The following is a 21,591-nucleotide window of genomic DNA, read 5'->3' as shown; positions in this document are numbered from 1 at the left end:
CCAAAAGACTTAACCAAAACCACTGGATACCAAATGTGTAAACTCAGTCTTGGGCCAATAGAGTGTCACCCAAAGGCATTTTTGTACAGTTGCGGCTATTATCCCTTCCCCTTCTCTTCAAAAAGAGCATGTCAAAATCATCATTCCTAGAAATTTTAAGACAATCATTGATATGGAGATTTCCATCCCAGAATATTTACACATTAGTGAGCACTTAGGACATTGGCAACTGTAATATTAAGTGACTAGCAAGTGTCACATGTTACCTGAAGACACTAATGGTTCATGGTAAACATTCTGTGAATTAGAACTTATTAACTTTTCTACCATAGCTGCAGCAGGTGCAGTACCAGTTGAGAGAGGACAGCAGGCTCCATGGCTTGAGCCCTATGACCTACTAAGTGCACCATGGAACCCAGCAGGCCTTAACAAAAGGCCAGGAGAGAAGGCTGGATTGACACAGACCCACACCTTCCTTCTCGGGGGGCCATCATGGCTCGTGAGGCTCCTCTGGTGTGGCATGCTACTGTCACCTCACTTCTGCTTCCTGGCAGGATAAATATGGCCACATACTGTGTCACCTCACACCTGCTTCCGGTCTGGGTGGATAAGGACCATGTGCCAGCATCACCTCACTCCTGCTTCCAGTCTGGGTAAGTAGGGGGTCGTGCTTGCACCACCACACTCCTGCTTCTGGTCTGGCTTCTGGCCACATGTCTGTGTCACCTCACTCCTGCTTCTCCTCTGGGTGAGTGGGGGCCACATGCTTGTGTCATCTCACTCCTCCTTCCGGTTTGATGATTGGAGGCATCATCTTTGTGTTACCTAACTCTTGCTTCTGGTCTGTGTGAGTGGGGGCCATGTGCCTGTGTCACCTCACTTACCTGTCCAGTCTGGGTGAGTAGGGACCACCCACCTGCACCACCTCACTTCCAGTCTGGGTGGGTCAGGCTCACCTCTGAGCTACTTAATCGCTCCAGGTGCAGTTTATCAGCATGGATTGTAGCCCAGGCCAGAGGTTAGACTTTTCTAATTCTCATAGCAAAGTATGACATTAAGGGATTATGATGGCACCTAGGTTTGAGAACTGTGTTATAAATGTGTGTGTGTGTGTGTGTGTGTGTGTGTGAACATGCACATGCGTACTCATGTGCACTGGTCTTGGGGTTTGAACTTAAAGCCTGAGGTCTATCCCTGAGGTATTTGTTCAAGGTAGAGCTCTATTGCTTGAGCCACAGGACAACATAGAGTTTTTTGTGGTTAATTGGGACTAAAAGTCTCCCAGATTTTGCTATCTGGGCTGGGTTTGAACCACTATCCTCAGATCTCAGATTTTCAGTAGATAGGATGTGTAGGTGTGACCTAGTGGAGCCTCTCTATTTGTTCGATTGTCGTACAGAAAGAAATGTGCGTGGAAAGCATTCTGGAGGAAAAAGAATTGTAGTCTTCCAGTGAGCAGTGGTGAAAATACTTAGGTTCTAGCCTGGCGTTGGTGGATCAGGCCAATAATTCTACCAATTCAGGAAGCTGAAATTTGAGAATTGCAGTTACAAATCAGCATGTGGAGGACTGAGTCGTTAAGATTATCTCCAATGAACTAACACAAAACCAGAAGTGGAACTGTAGCTCCAAGTTGTAGAGCACCATCCTTGAGAGAAAAGGCTCAGGGCCATTAATCAAGCTGTGAGATCAAGCCCAGTGACCACAAAAACAAACAAAACAAGAAATATACCTGGGTTCTTCAGTAGAAGTTTACCATTATAAATATCACTTCCCCATAACATTTAGCTCTGTCATAGGTGCATAAATCTTAGGGGAGTAAGAAGCTTGGCAAAATATAGGTAGCATTGGTTGTGTGTGTGTGTGTGTGTGTGTGTGTGTGTGTGTGTGTGTGTGTGTGTGTGTGTGTGTTTGGCAGTCCTGAGGCTTGAAGCTAGGACCTTCATCTCTTCCTGGCTTTTTTTCCATCAAGGCTGGTACTCTGCCACTTGATCTATAGCTCTACTCCTAGATTTGTTTTTATTGTTAATTGGAGATAACAGTTTTACATACTTTTCTGCCTTTAGTGGCTTATTCTACAACGTGACTATTTTGAATCCTGCTGTAAAAAATAGTGTGTGAAGATTGCTCTACTATAAGGCTGACTTACATTTCTTCAGATATATATATAGGATTTCTTGTGTGGAACTTCCACACTGAGTTCTGTGGTGGCTACACTGATTCACTTAATCGCCAACATTGTGCAGGCTTTCTTTCCCCACCTCCTTGCCAGTATTTTTGTTTTCTTTGATAAGAGCCATTCTTATTAGGCAGAGATGGAACTTCAACATAGATTTGATTTGCATTTCCTTGATTACTAAAGATGAATATTTTTCATGTATTCCTTAGACATCTATATCTGTTTTAGGACCTATCTAGTCAATAAACTTATTTATTAATAAGATTATTTGTTCTTTGAGTGTTTCATTTTTTGTCTATATATTCTAGATACTAGGATTTCTTCTGCTACTCAAAAGGCAGGAGCTTAGGCTCATTTTACTTATTCTTACCAAAAGAGGCCTTGTAAGCTTCAAATTATTTAATCGATGATTGATTAAAAAATAAGCTGAAGGAGAGTAGAGTAGAGTGCATGCCAACAAGTACAAGTTCTGAGCTCAGACTTTCACTATTCTTCCTGGTAAAACTATTGCAAATTTTAGCACAAATTAACAATTTTAGGTCTTATTTTTTCCTTGTTAATCATTCAGGCTAGCCAAATTGAAAAAAATACTATTTTGGCCAGGTGTTGGTGGCTCACGTCTGTATTCTTATCTACTCAGGAGACTGAGATCTGAGGATTTCAGTTCAAAGCCATACTGGGCAGGAAACGCTGTGAGTCTTACCTACAAATGACCACCAGAAAACCAGAAGTGGTGCTGTGGCTCAAGTGGTAGAGTGTTCTCCTTAAGCTGGATAGCTGAAGGACTGCCCACAGGATAAAAGTTCAAGGCCAACGACCAACAAACAAAAAAGAAAAGAAAAGAAAGAAAATAACTTTGTACAAAGAGGAAGAATGTCCAAGTTTTTATTCAAGGTTTTAATCCTTGTGGCAACTGTTTTCATTGCATAGAAAGTAGACAGCTTATATCTGTCATTGTGATAAACTTGCAACTATGTGGTTGCTTTTCTCCAATTTATAGTTTTATTTATCTAACATTGTTGAAGATGAAAAATCCATCAAGGGCAAGACATATTATTTGGTAAAACTGCAAGATCATATGTCTTTTCCTCTGATCCTCCAATGTGAAGCTGTCTCCCCACATCATCATCTTACTGATTTATTGACAATATCATTGTTATTTCTGTTTTTCTCTTTCAGCATGATATGTTCATGGAGCAGGCAATTTGCAGCTGTGTTCACATCTGTTTCTCCAATTGTCTACAACAGTGCCTAGTCCTTAGTGCTTAGAAGCCTTGTGTGGAGATAAGCCTGCTTGGCTGATGAAATCTCAGAGTAACATGAGGAAACCTCATCAAGCTGTTGTCTTGGGGTCAATCGCCATTTCTTCTTACAATTATTCCTCCCTGTTTATCTACGTCGACCTAAGGGTGAGATCAAAGCTTGACACTTATCGGTTGTGATGGCAAGGGTGGCTGTGACAACATAGATATTTATTGTGAAGCTACAGGAAGACCTGAAAACTTAAGCACCTAAATTGGTAGGCTCCCACATCCTGGAATACATTTAACAGCTCTGCAATCAAACCATCATTCACTCTCTGCTGGGCTCAGACTCAGCATATTTTTTCCTTTTCCTATTTAAAATAAAATAAATTCAAGACATGCCTTTTTGTTATGTCATTGAATTATTGAAATGTCCCTCCAACCAACAAAATAATGCCATTAGTGGAATGTAAATATAAGGCATGGAAAAAAACAATCATAAAAGCTACTAGGGAAAAGATCAAAAGTGGCAGCTGCTATGAAAGTTGGTTCAGAAAACCAGGACTGGTGTCTCACACCAGAAATCCTAGTGTAATATAAGCTAATGAAACATTTGGTTTTGTGCCAGTCAGGGGGTTGAGCCAACAGCCTGGGCTTTGAGTTCTTTTGCTCAAGGCTAGCACTTTACTACTTGATTCATAGAACACTTCTAGTATATTTGATAGTGTAGTGGAGATAAGAATTTCACAGACTTTCTGATGGAGGCATAGAATTCCATTGTGTATATATACCACATTTTCTTGATCCATTTATCTACTGAGGGGCATCTGGGTTGGTTTCGTATCTTAGCTATAGTAAATAATGCTGCAATAAACATAGTTGTGATGGTAGCTTTAGTGTGGTCTTGTTTGTAAACATTTGGGTAAATGCCCAAATGTGGGATTGCTGGGTCATAGGGGAGCTCTATGTGGAGTCTTTTGAGGAACCTCCATACTAATTTCCAAAGTGGTTGAACAAGTTTACACTCCCACCAACAATGAAGTAAGGTTCCCTTCTGTCCACATCCCCTCCAGCATCGGTTGTTGCTAGAGTTCTTGATTTTTGCCATTCTAACGGGGGTGAGGTGTTATCTCAATGTTGTTTGGATTTGCATTTCTTTTATGGCTAGGGAGGTTGAGCATTTCTTCATGTGTCTATTGGCCATCCTTCTTTCTTCTTCAGAGAAGTTTCTCTTTAAGTCTTTAGCCCACTTAATTATTGGGCAGTTGTTTCTTTGAGGATTTGTTGTTGGGGACTGTAATTTTTTGAGTTCCAAGTATATTTTAGATATGAGACCCTTGCCCATTTTATGGCTAGTGAAGATCTTCTCCCAATCAGTGGGCTTTCTATTGATCTTGCTAACTATGTCCTTTGCCATGCAGAAGCTCTGCAACTTCATCCAATCCCATTTGTCCAACTTTTCTTTGATTTGTTGTGTTTCCTTCCGGGTCTCTATTAAGAAAATTTCGACCTGCGCCAAGGAGACCTAGTGTTTCTCCTATTCCATCTTGTAATGTTTTCAGAGTGTCTGCTTTGACTCCGAGGTCTTTGATCCATTTGGAGTTGATTCTGATGCAGGGTGATATATAAGGATCTAGCTTTAGTTTTCTACAATTAGTTAACCAATTTTGCCAGCACCATTTAGTGAAGAGGCTGTCTTTCTTCCATTCTATTTTTTTTAGCTCCCTTATCGAAGAATAGATGACTATAGGTCTGTAGGTTCATTTCTGGGTTTTTAATTGTATTCCATTTGTCCTGAGGCCTGTTCTTGTGCCAGTCCCAAGCTGTTTTGTTTCCTATGGCTTTATAGTAGAGTTTGAAATTTGGTATTGTTATTCCTCCACCAGTGTTCTTTCTGTTGATGAGCGTTTTTACTATTTGGGGTCTTTCATTATTCCATATGAATTTTTGGGTTGTCTCTTCTATTTCCTTGAAGAATGAGGTTGGAATTTTGATAGGTATTGCATTGAATTTTTGATTGCCTTGGGAAGTATTGCCGTTTTCATGATATTAATCTTTCCAATCCAGGAGCATGGGAGTTTTTGCCATTTTCTAAGTTCTGTTTTGATTTCCTTTTTCAAGTTTTTGAAGTTTTCATCATAGAGGTCCTTCATTTCTTTAGTTAAGTTAATTCCGAGGTATTTTTTTTTTGTGGGGCTATTACAAATGTATTTGATTTCCTAATTTTAGCCAAACTTTTCTCATTGTTGGCATACAGAAAAGCCGTTGATTTTGGGGGGTTAATTTTATAACCTGCTACTTTGCCAAAGTTTTGAATCAGCTTGAGTAATTTGGGAGTGGAGTCTATGGGATTCTTTAAATACAAGATCATGTCATCTGCAAAGAGGGAGAGTTTTATTTCTTCTTTCCCTATTTGGATCCCCTTTATGTCTGCATCTTGTCTTATTGCTGTAGCTAGGCATTCTAATACTAGACTGAAGACAAGTGGAGAGAGTGGATATTCTTGTCTTGTTCCTGAGTTAACAGGAAATGACTTTAGCTTTTCACCATTAAGTATAATGCTGGCTGTAGGTTTGTCATATACAGCCTTTATTGTATTGAGGAATGTTCCATGTATTTCTAATTTTCCCAAAACCTTCATCATAAAGGAGTGTTGGATCTTGTTGAATGCTGTTTCTGCATCTGAGATAACCTTGTGGTTTTTATCCTTGCTCCTGTTGATGTGATGAATAATATTATTTGATTTGCGTATATTGAACCAGCTTTGCATCCCTGAAATGAATACTGTTTCATCTTGGTGTATGATTTTTTGGATGAATTGTTGATGTCGATTGGACAAAATTTTGTTGAGAAATTTTTCATCAATGTTCATCAAAGAAATGGGTCTATAGTTCTCTTTCTTTGATGGGTCCCTGGCTGGTTTTGGGATGAGGGTTATGATGGCTTCATAGAATGTGTTCGATAGTGAACTTTCAATTTCATTGAAGAGTTGGAGGAGATTCTATGCCTCCATCAGAAAGAATGACATTGCCCCATTTATTACAAATGGAAAGACTTGGAAAAAATTATATTAAGTGAATAAGCCAAGCCCAAAGAAACATAGGTCCCATGGTTTCCCTTATTTGCAATATCTAGTATATGTATGAGTCAAGCAGAAAAGGTCAGAGAAGGTGATGTTAAGAAAATGAACCCTAAGGTATGTATCCAAATGTTTTTTTTTTTCTTTCATGCATTTGTTTCTAACGCATTTATAAGGTTATTTCTTTGTTGTTTTGTATGTGTCTCCCCTACAGTATAACCCCTGCTTTCACTGTATTTGAAGTCGGTATAATTTGTGGAGGGGAAGGGGAAAAACAAGTCGTTTAAATAAGGATACAGGTGGACCCGTTGCAACAATGAGAAGTACAAGTTGTCATGTCGAAAATGAACTTGACAAGTTTGTTGGGGGGGGGAGGATTCCTGAATTATTCTGTGCTTTGCACGAGACTCTAATCTCCAATGAAGCACCAAAAAGAAGAAGGAAACAAAACAGCTGGAGGTTGAGCTGTGGCTCCAATGGCAGAAATGAAACAATCATTTCTGGGACAGCACCCACATATTTAGATCAAGCTCCAGGACCAGCACAAAGAACAACAATAAAATAAATAATGAAAAGAAAGGTGGAAGAAGAAAAGGGAAAGCCAATTTCAGAGGTTAAAATGAACAAAACCTAGGTAGCCACACCTGTTATTTTAGTTACTCAGGAGTCTCATATCTAAGGATCAGAGTTTAAAGCCATCCCGGGCATGAGAGTCTATGAAGTCATCTCTAATTAGCCAACTAGAGTAAAAATAAAAGCCACAAATTGTGCTATGGCTCACATATTAGAGTGCTAGTCTTAAAAATGTACTGGGACTGGGACTGGGAAGGTGGCTCAGTGGTAGAGCACTTGCCTTGCATGCATAAGGCTCTGGGTTCGATTCCTCAGCACCAGATAAGCAAAAAGAAAAAAAAGCCGGAAATGGCGCTGTGGCTCAAGTGGTAGAGCACTAGCCCTGAGCTGAAGAGCTGAGGGACAGTGCCAACGCCCAGAGTTCAGGCCCCACGACCGGACCCAAAAAAAACTATATATATATATATATATATATATATATATATATATATATATATATATATATATATATATAAATATATTCTGGGACAATACCTAGGCTCTTATTTATAGCCCCAAGGCCAGCATATATATGGAAATTAAAAATAGAAATAAAAAATTGTAAGAAAATCCAATTAAATATTGAAAATGAGTCATAAGTTTTTGGGTTTTGTGTATAATCCTGAATACTAACATAGATGGCATCTGAAGGCTATGGTCTCTTATCATCAAATCACCAGCAAAACAAACAAGAAAACAGAAGTGAAGCTGTTATAGGAGTTGTAAAGCACATGCTTCGAGTGAGAAAGCTGTGTCCTGGCTCAGATATCCAGCCTAAGGATCACAAACAATGGTTGTAAGAAGAGAACCTGGGACTGGTGACTCATGACTATAATTCTAGAATCTCAGGAGGCAGAAATATGGGGATCTAATGTAAAATCCAACCCTAGCAGGAATGTCCAGAAGACAGTTGGTTGTGACCATCCTGGGTCTAGAATTGTACTACTCCCAGATTTTGGGCAGTTAACTGTTGGTAAGGATCTTAGACTTTCCTGCTCAGGCTGGCTTTGAACCATGATCGTCAGATTTCAGCTTCCTGAATCAGACAGGCCTTATATGAGTTCTAGCTACAGGACCAGCACACACAAAAAGAATCAAATAAATGTAAAGAACGGTAGAAGAGAAGAAACAACCAATAACCGAAGCTTCAGTGAGCCAATCAGATAATCATTGGTGTCTCAAAATTGTAATTCTATTTACAAGGAGGCTAATATCTGAGGTTGCTGTTTAAAGGCCAGGCCAAGTAGAAAAGTCTATAAAATTTGTGTGTGTGTATGTGTCTCTGTGTGTGTGTTTGTTTGTGTCTATATGTATGTATGTATGTATGTTGTGTGTGAGTCCTGTTGCTTGAACTTGTACTGATTTGGTCAAGGCTCTATTAATCTCAACTTTTAGTGGTTATAATTGGAAGATATCATGGACTTTCCTGACCAGACTGGTACAAACTTTGATCCTCAGATTTCAGCCTCATCAGTTTGGTCTGGCTCTGCATGATATGCATTTCTAATTAACCACGAAAACAGGGGTGAAATAAACCTAGAGTTGAGCTGTGGTTCAACTGGCAGAACTGGGAAAACATTTCTGGGACCACACTGAGGCCCTGAGTTCAAGCCCCAGGACAAAGAAAGAAATAAAAGGAGGATAGAAGTACAAAAGGAGTCAGTGAGAGCAGTTGAAATGAATCAAACATTGGTTGCTCACACATACAAGGTACTCATCAAGTTAAAATCTAAGGATCTTGGTTCATGGCCAGCTCAGGCAGGAGAGACCATGAGACTCATATTTCAAATTTCCACCAAAAATAAGCTACAAGCTGTACTTTGGCTCATGTAGTTGAGTGTTAATCTTAACCAGAAAGCTTAGAACATCACCTAAGCTCTAAGTTGAATTCCTAGACACATGTTTCAAAAAACCAAAAAAGCACAAACTAAAAAAATGGGAAAAGAGAAAACTAAAGTTTCAAAATGAGCATGGGTTTTGGTTCATATGTGTATTCCTAGTTATTCAAGGTTTACACCTAGATTGGTCAGAAAAGTACATGAAACTCTTACCCCAACTACCCAGTGTAGATATGATTGTAGTTGTAAAGCACTGTATTTGGTGCAAAAGCTAAAAAACAAAAGGTTGACCCAGAGGTCAATTCCTAGTGCTAAAAAAGTGTAGGAGGAGAGAAGAAAGGCCAATTGTAAATTTAAACATAAGCCTGGTGTTGTTGATCATATCTGTAGTCCTACTCAGGAGACAGAAACCTGAGGATCAAGTTTCAAGGCCAGACCAAGAAGCAAAGTCCAGGACACTTTGTGTGTGTGTGTGTGTGTATGGGTGCATGAATGTGTGTGTGTTTGTATGTTTGATGTATGTGTTTGTGTACCATCCTTTTCCTAGTGCCCTCACATTCCCAGCTTTTGGGTGGTGAAATGGAGATAAGAATGTCATGGACTTTCCTTCCCAGGCTGGCTTTGGAACCTGGTCCTCTGTTTTCAGCCACCTGACTCAACTGGGTGTTGAGCTATGGCTTAAGTGGCAGAACTGGGGAAATATTTTCTAGGACTGTCCCCAAATCCTGAGTTCAAGCTCCAGAAAACACACAGAAGAAATAAAGTAAAGAAGAATAGATTTAACCAAGGAAAAGCAAGTGACAGAGCATTAAATTAATCAAGCATTGGTGGCTCATACATACTAGCTTTTCAAGAGGCTGAAATCTGAGGATGATGGTTCATGGCCAGCCCAGGCAGAAGAGCCCATGAAAATCTTGTCTGTAATTAATCAATCCCCCTCCAAAAACGCCAAAATGTTATGGTGTGTGTCATGTAATAGAGGATAGTCTTGAATAAAAACTCCTGGGGGAGAATATGAGTCAAAATGAGTAGACCCAGGAATAGCACACACATGCAAAAATAAAAAGTAAACAAAAGAAGGTAGTTTTAAAATGACACAAGGGTTGTTGGCCTGTGTAAAATCTTCACTACACAAGAGACTGACAACTGAGGTTTGTGGTATCAAATCAGCCTGGGCAGGAACATGCTTGAGACTCTTATTTCAGCTACCTAGAACAAAGCCTTGAGCTGTGGCTGGAGTGGAAATGCATCAGCCTTTAGTGAAAAAACCAGGAAACAGTCCCCAGAGCAAGAGTTCAAGCTGCAGGACCACTAAAAATTGCAAATAAAAACAATCAATTAAGAAAAATTCGGTCTGAGACCTATGGTTTATCCTATTCCATCTTGTAAAGTTTTCAGAGTGTCTGCTTTGACTCCGAGGTCTTTGATCCATTTGGAGTTGATTCTGGTGCAGGGTGATAAATAAGGATCTAGCTTTAGTTTTCTACAAGTAGTTAACCAATTTTGCCAGCACCATTTAGTGAAGAGGCTGTATTTCTTCCATTCTATTTTTTTTAGCTCCCTTATCGAAGAATAGATGGCTATAGGTCTGTAGGTTCATTTCTGGGTTTTCAATTTTATTCCATTTGTCCTGAGGTCTGTTCTTGTGCCAGTACCAAGCTGTTTTGATTCCTATGGCTTTGTATTAGAGTTTGAAATTTGGTATTGATATTCCTCCAGCAGTGTTCTTTCTGTTGAAGATCGTTTTTTGTTATTCGTGGTCTTTTATTGTTCCATATGAATTTTTGGGTTGTCTCTTCTATTTCCTTGAAAAATGAGGTTGGAATATTGATAAGTAACGCATTAAATTTGTAGATAGCCTTGGGAAGTATTGCCATTTTCTCGATGTTGATCTTTCCAACCCAGATGCCCCTCAGTAGATGAATATATCTATGAAATGTGGTATATATACACAATGGAATTCTATGCCCCCACCAGAAAGAATGACATTGCCCCATTTGTTAGAAAATGGAAAGCCTTGGAAAAAATTATATTAAGTGAAGTTAGTCAGGCCCAAAGAAACATAGGTCCCATGGTTTCACTTATTTGCAATAGCTAGTATATGTCTGAGTCAAGCAGAAATGGTCAGATAAGTTGATGTTAGAGAAATGAACCCTAAGACATGTATTCAAATGTTTTTTTTTCTTTCATGGGATTGTTACTAACACATTTATAAGATTATCTCTTTGTTGCTTTCTATGTCCCTCCCCCACGGTATAACCCCTGCTTTCGCTGTATTTGATGTTCTTATAATTTGTGGATGTGTAGGGAAAAAACATATCGTTTAAATAGGGATAGAGGTGGACCGATAGCAACAATGAGACGTACAAATCGTTAGGTGGAAAACGAACTTTACAACTTTGGTGGGTGGGGCTAGGAGGGTTGGGTGGGGGATGAGGGGAGGATGGGATGGGAAGGGGCAACAAAAGAGGAGGCTACAATGCTTGATAAGAAATGTACTCATTATCTTGCTCATGTAATTGTAACCCCTCTGTACAGTATTTTCACAATTAAAAAAAATTACAGGAGTGAAAAAACAATCAATACAAAGGAGAGTGTAAGAAAAGAGACTGAAATCTTAGTACTACAATTCAAAGCTAACACAAGCAAGAAAATCAATTTGACTTTCTGTTTGTGCGTGTGTGCATCTGCATGCCATCCTGAACCTTGTGTGTGCCATCTTTGAACTTGTGCTGGTTTGTTCAAGAATAGAGCTCTACCACTCCCAGCTTTTTAGTGGTTAAATGGAGGTCTTAGTCTCATGGATTTTCCTGCCCAGGCTGGCTTGATTCATGCTATGTTTTGCCTCAGACTCATCTCCAAATAATTATCAAACAGAAAAGAAAACCTGGGAATTGAGTTGTGGCTCATGTCGCAGAACTGGGCAATCACCTTCTGGGATAGCAAGAAAGCCCTGACTTCAAACCCCAGGAAATCACAGAAGAATTAAAGAAAAGGAGGTTAGACGTACAGAAGGAAGAGACAATGACAGAGGTTTAAATAAATAAAGCATTGGTAGCTCACAGATGTGCTATCGGCTACTCAAGGGGATGAAATCTGAGGATCATGGTTGAAGGCCAGCCCAAGTAGGAGAATCCATGAGACTCCTGTTTCATTTGTCACTAAAATTTTCCACTAGCTGTGCTTTGGCACATGTGGTAAAGTACTAGTCTTAAACAGAAAGCTCTGGGACAGCACACAGGCCCTGGTGCTGAGACCCCAACACAGACACTTGCAAAAAGAAATAAAAAAGGAGTACAAATGGTGAAAGATGGAGAAAGAGAAAGTTATTGTTTCAAATAGCACTAGGCATTTTTGGTTTATTTATATATTCCTAGCAACTCACGTAGTTGGAATATGAGAATCACAACTCAAAGCCAGCCTGGGCAGGAAAGTTATTGAAATTATCTCTGACTACCCAGAAAACACTGTAAATGAAGGTGTGATAGTAGTTGTAAAGTACTGAAATTTAGTGAAAAACCTGGGAAACACGTCCATAATTCAGCTCAAAGTCGACCAAAAAGAAAGCTGAAAGAAGAGAAGAAATGACTATTTGAGATTTAAAAATAAGTCTGGGGCTGGTGATTCATTCTTATATTTTTAGCTATTCAGGAGGCTGAAGTCTGAAGATACCATTTAAAGACTAGACCAAAGAGGAAAGTCCACCGAACTTTTTTTCTGTGTGTGTGCCAACATAGGGCTTGAATTTTTGTAGGAGTTCTACCACTCCCAGTTTCTTGGTAGTTAGTTGGTGAAAAGTGTCTCATGGACTTTCCTGCCCAGGGTGGCTTCAATCTGCAATCCTCTGATTTCAGCCTCCTGAGTCTTGCCACACTTTACATGAGACTCTTATCTCCAATTAACCACCAAAAAGAAGAAAAATAAAACCTGGTGATTGAGCTGTATCTCCAATGGCAGAAATAAGAAAATAATTTCTGGGACAGCATCCAGACCTTGATATTAAGCTCAGTACCAACACACACACAAAGAATAAAATAAATAAATGTAGAAAAGGGTTGGAGAAGAAAGCCAATTTCAGAGTTCAAAATGAGCCAAGCAATGGTGGCACACAGCTGTGATAGTAGCTACTCAGGAGACTCAAATCTGAGGATCATAGTTGAAAGCCAGCTCAGGTAGGAGACTTCATGGACTCAACTCTAAGTAGCTACTTAAAACAAAACAAAAAATAACCACACGTTGTACTGTGGCTCATGTCTTAGTGTGCTAGTCTTGAATTAAATCCTCCGTGACTACCTGCGTTAATTTGTAGACCCAGGACCAGCATACAAATGGAAATAAAAATAAAAATTAAAAGGCGTAAGAATGGCTAGGAATGTGGCTTAGTGATAGAGTGCTTTCCTAGCATGTTTGAATTCCTCAGTACCTCATAAATACGAAAGGCTGGAAGTGGCACTGTGGCTGAAGTAGTAGAGTTCTCACCTTTAGTTGTAACAGGGACAGTGCCGAAGCCCTGAGTTCAAGCCCGAAGACTATGAAAAAGAATTTTTAAAAAAAGGTGTGAGAAAGTCCAATTAAAGTTTCAAAATGAGCCATGCACGAGTTTTTGGTCAATATGTGTAATCCTATTGACTCACAAGGCTGAAATCTGAAGGTTGTTTTTCATAGCCAGCCTGGGCAAGGAAGTGCATAAGTCTCCAACTAACTAGCAAAAAGTCAGAAATTAAGATGTGGCTGTAGTTGGAAAGCACCATCCTTGAGTGAAAAACCTATGAAACAGTGCCCTGTTTTTGAGATCCAGCATCAGGATCACAATAAGAAAACTAAATGGTTGGAAGTAGAGAACCTAGGACTATTGTCTCCTGTCTGTAACTCTAGAAATGCAGGAGGCTAAATTATGTGATCCAGTGTAAAGGAAAACCTAATCAAGAAATTCCAGGAGACTGTTTTGTGTGTGGTGGCCACACTGGGGATAGGTTTTTGTTGACTGAAGGTAAGAGTTTCGTGGACATTTCTGCTCAGGCCACTTTCAAACCATGATGGCCAGATTTCAGCCTCCTGAATCAGGCCAGGCCTTGCATGAGTTCGAGACCAGGACCAACAGGAATGAGATAAGTGGAAATCAGGATAGAAGAAGAGAAGAAAGAGCCAATAACAGAGGTTTCAATGAGCCAATAATTGGTGGCTCACATCTGTAATTCTAGGTACTCAGGCAGAAATTTAAGGATACTGTTTAAAGCTTAGCACAAGTATACAAGTTCATAAGAATTCTGTGTGTGTGTGTGTGTGTGTGTGTGTGTGTGTGTGTGTGTGTGTGTGTGTGTGTGTGTGTGCCACTCCTGGTGCTTGAATTTGCAGTTTTGATCAATGATCTTCTACTGTCAGTTTTTTTAGTTGTTAATTGGAGAAAAGAATATCATGGACTTACCTCAATTTTCAGCCTCCTGAATCTGGTCTAGCTCTACATGATTCTCTTCTCTTCAATTAACCTCCCCCTAAAAGACCGTTTTTGTGGTTAGTCCCATATATGCCCTGAGACAGCATCTGAGCTTCAGTGTCTACTCCCAGGACAAGCAAAAGATAAGAAATAAGAAAAGGTTTAAGCAAGCCTATATTAAAGTTTTAAAAATGACCCAAATGTTGCTGGTCATGTGTTCAATCCTTACTACACAAGAGGCTGACATCTGAGAATTGCAGTGTCAAGGCAGCCTGGGCAGGAACATGCTTGAGACTCATCTCCAGCTACACAACACAAAGCCTTGAACTGTGGCTGAGGTGGTAAAGCACCAGCCTTGAGTATAAAAGCTAAAATTTAATCCCAAGAGTCAGAGGTCAAGCCACAAGACCAATAAAATTTACAACGCAGAGCGGATGAAGAGAGGCTGAAATCTGAGGACCCTGGTTCAAAGCTAACCCATACAAGGAAGTCCATGAGGCATCAATGTCCCATCCTGTGGCTTAAAGTTGTGCTGTTTTGTTTAAGGATAAAATTCCTCCACTCCCAGGTTTTCAGTGATTAATCGGACCTAAAAACCTCATCAGCTTTCCTGCCCTGGTTGGCTTTGAACCATGATCCTCAGATTTCAGCCAACTGATTCATGCTGGGCTTTGCATAAAACAGTTAAGTCCTATTAACTACCAAGAATTTCCAAAAAATAAATCCTGGAGTTGAGCTGTGACTCAAGTGGCAAACTTGGCAATCACTTTCTAGGATAGCTCCCAGGGCCTTCATTCAAGCACCAGGACAAAATAATTATAGCCACAAGGTATACTTTAGCTCATGTAGTAAGCCACTAGTCTTGAAGAAAAAGCTCTGGCATTGTAACCAGGCCCTGATTCGTAGCCCCAGGAATTGCACATATGCAAACATAAGAAACAAGGAAAATTTTAAAAAGAAAACGTGGAAAAGGAACATATTAATGTTTTTAAATGAGCAATGGGTTTGTGGTTCATGTGTATAATTGGAGCACCTCGGAAAGCTGAAATCTGAGGATCATGTTTGGAAGCCAGACTACCCAGAAAAGTACAATAGAATCTTTTTAATCTTTTTTTTTTTTTTGGTCCAGTCGTGGGGCCTGAAATCTGGGCCTGGGCGTTGCCCCTCAGCTCTTCAGCTCAAGGCTAGCGCTCTACCATTTGAGCCACAGCACCACTTCCGGCTTTTTTCTTTTTGCTTATGTGATGCTGAGGAATAGAACCCAGGGCCTAAGGCATGCAAGGCAAGCGCTCTATCACTGAGCCACCTTCCCAACCCCTACATTAGAATCTTAAGTCTAATAAGCCAGGCAAACGCTAGAAATGGTGCTATGGTTGAAGTTGTAAAACTTACTTGAGTCAAAAAAGCTAGGAAACTGAAGGGCGCTGGTGGCTATTGCCTGCAATCCTAGCTACTCAGGAGGCTGAGATATGAAGATCATGGTTCAAAGCCAGCTTGGGCAGGAAAGTTCATGAGACTCTTATGTCCAATTAACCACCAGAAAACCTGAAGTGGCACTGTGGCCATTCGCCTTAATCTGAAAAGCACAAAGACAGCACCCAGGCCCAGAGTTCACTCCTACCCATCATAAAAATAGCTAAGAAACAGCAATATGGCCCAGAGATCAGGTCTACTGAGCAAAATAAAAAAGCATTGAAGTTGAAGACAAGAAAGAGCTGATTAAAAATATTATTAAAATAAGTCACAGGCTGTTTTCTCATTTCCATAAATAATAGCTACCCAGCAGGCTGAATTCTAAAGGCTGCAGTTCAAAGCCAGTCCAAGCAAGAAAGTCCATGAGACTTGTGTGTGTAATTACCTGTGCAAGGGCTTGAATTTGCCCTGTTTCACTCAAGGCCAGAGTTCTACAACCTCCAAATTTTGGTGATTAATTGGAAATAAGAATCTCGGACTTTGCTGCTCAGACTGACTTCAAACAAAGATCCTCAGATTTCAGCCTCCTTAGTTGTGCTGGGCTTTTCATGAGACTTCAAAAAGAAAGAAGCTGGAAGTTGAGCTATGGCTCAATTGGAAGAACTGAGCAGCTCTGTCTCAACTGAGTAGTTGAGACAGTGGCCATTTCCCACATGCAGAAAAAGAAACATAAAAACTTTAAAAAATATATAATTTAATCGTAATACAGAAAAAAAGTTATGTTTAATATGATACAAAGGAAAACTATGTTTCTTTTTAAATGTAGAAAACAAGAACATTGTACAAAGTTTCAATATGACATACTGAGAGTAAGGGGAAAAGGAAATTTTTAAAATTTCATGTAAATATTAAATCCAAGATGATGTGACTAAAATCTAATGTGATCAGAAACTTAACTCTCACTTATATCTCACTTGTAATTGCTTACAAACAATTATCCCTCCAGTTTCAGCAGCTAGCATGGGGATTTAGACATAACCTCTCTATACAGCCTTGACAGTATCCCTAGGGATCTTCCTACTTTAGTGTCTTGATTTAGAACTGTAGGCACTGCCCTCATTTTACTAAAGGTTTCCTTTAAAACTTAATGTCAATATTCAAATAATTGATTATGTGTAAAAGCATGAATAAATGCCAGAGTTCCTTTGAGGAATACAGTCAAATCAGTAGAACAGCACCTACCACATTAGATAGGTAACAGATGAAGATTTAGCTTTTATTTGGATGTGCTGGGGGTTGAACGGAGGGCCTCATGTTTGCTATGAAGGTATAAAATTCAGTGACATTAATTATATCCGCACTGATATGTAACAATGATTTCTATTTGTGAACTTTCTTTTTGATACTGATGGAATCCACACAATCATTGAGCAATGATCACCCCAATGACCTGCCCCAGAAATTTTTAATCTTCCATTTTCTCTTATGAAATGGTTTAGTCAATATATTTCAAATAAATAGTAGATTATTTTTTGTGTCCATCTGTGACAGGCATATATTAATTGAAGCCTTTTTGTGGATAAGTCATAATCCATTTATGCATACCTCATATTTCATAAACCTATTCATCTGATAAACACTCCAGGTGTTTCCAACTCTTGACTATAGTGAACATTGTTGATGTTATAATTGGCATATAAACTACTAGCTTTTGTTTTCAGTTATTTTGGGTATGCAATGAGCAATGGAATTCCTGGGTCAAGTGATAATGCTATGTTATGGTAGCTATGTTATGGTTTCAAATTCTTCCATAATGCTATATCACTTTCCATCAGCACAGAAGTGTACAAATGGTCAATAAAATGTACAAGAGTATTTCAAATCTTCCACAGCTGTGCCCTAAAGGATCATTTTTTACTTTTCCTTTTTTTTTTAGGCCATGCGGTCTTGGAACTATGTAGCATTGTCTAGAGCTGAAGTGAGAACAACACCAAATGCCACTGACCCAGCCTCCAAAAACATTTATTCTGATCGTCATTTTTTCTAGAGATAAATTTTAGTGATTTTATGCATGTTCACTCTTTTAAATAATGTTTTGAATGTTAAAATGACATATAAATGTACTCCCTCTGTGCACCATCTTTATAACAATAAGAAAAATATTAACAAAAAATATAAAAAGACAAAAAAGGTTTGAACCATCTAAGGTAGGTGCCAGCTTTCCAGCAGGAAAATACATTACAATCACAGTCTGATGATAACTCAAGCAAAATAATACAATAAGAGCTCATCTAAAGTAAAATGAAGAGTAAGGACTGGAGGCCAGGGTCAAGGAGTAGCGCACTTTCTTGCCCAGCACCAGCCTCTGAATCAAAACCTCAGTACTGCCATCGCCATATCTGTGAGGTGCAGATGGGCCAGATGTACTTGTCCATAGGTACCATGGTCAATGAGCTCTTTCATCTGGTATTGTTTGATATCTCCTTCAAGGAGCTGGTACGGTGGCAGCTAGTAAGTCTGCCTGAAATTATCTAAATAAAATAATGGAAAACCCAGAAAAAGTAAAAAGAAATACCAAAATCCAAACGACAAACCATCCCTGTGACCAAAATAATCATCAATTTACCTTTGAGTCAGTCCAGTGGGTCACCAAGCAAGAGCTCCCAGCCCTGTTAACTGACATAAGTTGGAACACAGTGGCTTCCTATATACCCTGTATAACCTCTCACAATGGAACAATCACAACCTGGCATAGTGACATCATGGAGGAAATGGACCAATCAGAATCTGGGACAGTGAGGTAACAATGCCTGCCAGCATTGACACTCTAGCTCTTAGGCCTCAAAGACTGTTGCTAAGGACTCCAGGTGGGTTTGAGTTTGCCATGGTCATTATCATGGCATTTCTGAAACCACTAGGACAGTAGTCAAAGTGCTCTGACCTTCTAGAGGACTACTGCATCTTATAAATTGCTTCTGAGGAGACACTAACTTATAGCATCCATTCTTGATGGCCAACTTGTACTGTGCCTTATTCCAGCAAAAATACGGCACAAAGGCCTCCGTCCTTCTCAAGGACAGCTATCCTACAACTTGCTCCTAGAGGTCCAGACTGGCTTTGAGCCACAATCCTCACAATTCACCTTCCCAAGTAATTAGAATTATAGGCCTAAGCCATGGGTAGGTACTTAGCTCATCTCTCACATTGGAGGAAGTAGAAAGGTTAGAAAGCTTGATTTTAGGTATGTCCTTTAGCACTTTAAATTTGTTGCCTTTGCTGTCTAATAGTTAATCTAGTTTCTTTGAAGATCACTTGCGTGTGATTTGTGCCTCTGTACTTTGGGAGGTTTTCTGTATTTGACTGTTTAGAATGTGTCTTAGTGTGGACCTGTGTAATTATGCTAATTGACTGTTTTGAGCTGCTAGGTGCCTGCATAGAAGAGTTCATGCTTTCAATCAAAACTGGGAAGGTTTGGTCATTACTCCTTCAAATACTATGTATTTCTTTTTTCCTCCCTGTACATTATACATATATACATTATATATTATACATATATTACATATTCACATTGTATATGTGAATATACATATGTATGGCTACACATTTATATGCCTACATTTACATATATATGTTTGTTTTTCACATAGTTTCCACTTTTGTGATTGTTTATGGTAGAAGTCTAGATTGATCCCAGCTACTCCAGCAGAGTTAGAGTTAGAAGTTTTCCACTTTATTTCTTGGTGAAAATATGCATTTCTCAGCAGTGATATTGAAACAGGTACAATGCAGAGCTAGCTCCTTTCTCTCTCTGTCTCTCTCTCTGTGTCTCTGTCTCTCTCTTTCTTTCTTACCTCTGTCAGGTCTCTGAGCACAGGACTATTGTTTATCAGGTTCTCCTAGTGTGTGTTGTGATCTTTTGCATTGCCATGTTCTGCTTCAAATGCCATGCACATGGAAGAGGAGCTACTACAAAGTCAGCCTGCATGGTTGTACCTGCCCCTGTCTTGATGTCAGAGTCCCTGCAGCTACTGGGGTGGCCTTAGCAGATTCCCCTGTGCAAGGACTGCTGACCGGTAACTATGAGTGGCACAAACACAGCCTCTTTTTTGACCCAAGTCAGAGGTTTGCGTTGGATCCTGGGAACACTGATCTGTTGGTGATTGTGCTAGGAGCAAGGCTGTGGGCAACAGAAGCCTCACTGTGGCCTGACTTCTGGGGCACAACAGATACCAAAGGCTTCTCTGGGCTCTTTCCAGAATACATGGGCAGGTTCAGGGAGCAGAAGCTGAGCTCAGGGGGCCCCTAAACACAGGGTGGGCAATGGAGGTGGGAGGGGCAGTGCTGTCCAGGTTGTCAGGGGAGAGGTGATGAGCCTACACTAGTAGTCTGCTGGCTTCCAAACGAAAAGCTAGACTTGCTTGCTACACAGAAATATCCCCCTATAACTGTTTGCACCAGAGGGCCCCATTCTGGTGATGGGCAAAATCCCAAAGACCAAAGTAGACAGACCAGGAGCACTCAGTGCTCTTGGTGGGCAATTCAGTGGTGGTACTGGCAGGGGGATCTGTAGGTTTACTAACACGACAGATCTAGGGAAGCCAGAGACCAAGCAAGCACCAGGATTGCACACTGGGCAGGCTGGTAGGTGAAATCTTGCTGGACGGCTTTGCAGAGTCCTCAATATGGGCCACCTGAAGGTACAAGAAACTGCCTGGCATCTCCACAGCCAAAGAACTTGGGGAAAGCAGCTCTCTCAACTTGGACATGGAGTGTCCAGCATGCTAGAGGCTGCTGTGGTCAGCAGGTTTGGGAGGAATTAGAGGCCTGCTGCCGAAGGGAGAAGATGCCCTTTCCAAGGCTTCTGAGGGAAGGTGATGCCCTAGAAATGAGATCATGGATAGGCTGGTTTGTCCAAAGAAAACACCTCTAGATTGTTTGACTTTTTGGTTGGGTGGGGGGTCGCCCCTTAAGGGCAGTGATATTAGGAGACAGTGATTGTGAGATTATCCAAAAATTAAAGCCAACCCCTGAGGGAGCAAAAGTAAAACGCTTGCTGAACTGCCCATGGCAGATGGAGTTGAGGTCATGGCTGCTTCTGTCTTGAATCACCACAAGGCTTTGTCACCAGAGGACAAGAAACTGGATGCTGGCACGGAGCCTGATGATTTTAAGAAATTTATCAGAGAGCCCTACTTGTCTTGCATGTCACTCAACAGGGCAAACACTGGGTCCGGAGTTTGGGCTGTAGAGCGGGGCATCACAGCTTGAACTTTTTGAAGGGTTGAGGACACCTTCTGGCAGCTGTTAGATTTTAGGAGGCCTGAGTACATCACGAGATTAGGTGTGGTCCTCTGAGCGTCTTCCTTGGGTTGCTGAGCACCTCCTGATGCTCTCATGATGTGGGCTAATGTCTGGTGGGTAGCAGAGGACAGTGTGTTTACCCCTGAGACTCACTCTGAAGGACTATTGTTGGCAGGAAGAATTGTGTCATTGGGAAGTCTGGGTGTTGAATAATGGAATCTACACACCTCAGAGCTTTCTCTCTGAACATTTGGTTTCTTTAGAATAGTAGTTTCTGAAAGGCCTAAGAGTCTAAGGCTCCAGATGCTTTGTTGGTTTCCAGACGTGTCCAAGGCTTGTTCTTTTTCATCTTACAAAAAGAGCTCTAACTTCTTCCTTAGTCATTGTCTACTGAGCCCTTTGGCTCTGGCATAAATGGAGAAAGACAGGCAAGGCTGTCTTGTTGCTAAGGAAAAGCAGGCAAGCCTGTCTTGTTACACTGTTTCTATTTA

This window comes from Dipodomys spectabilis, unplaced genomic scaffold (assembly GCF_019054845.1).
Source record: "Dipodomys spectabilis isolate Male_0828 unplaced genomic scaffold, ASM1905484v1 ptg000391l, whole genome shotgun sequence".
In the NCBI taxonomy this organism is placed as follows: Eukaryota; Metazoa; Chordata; class Mammalia; order Rodentia; family Heteromyidae; genus Dipodomys; species Dipodomys spectabilis.
Note: the sequence above shows the minus strand (reverse complement) of the source record.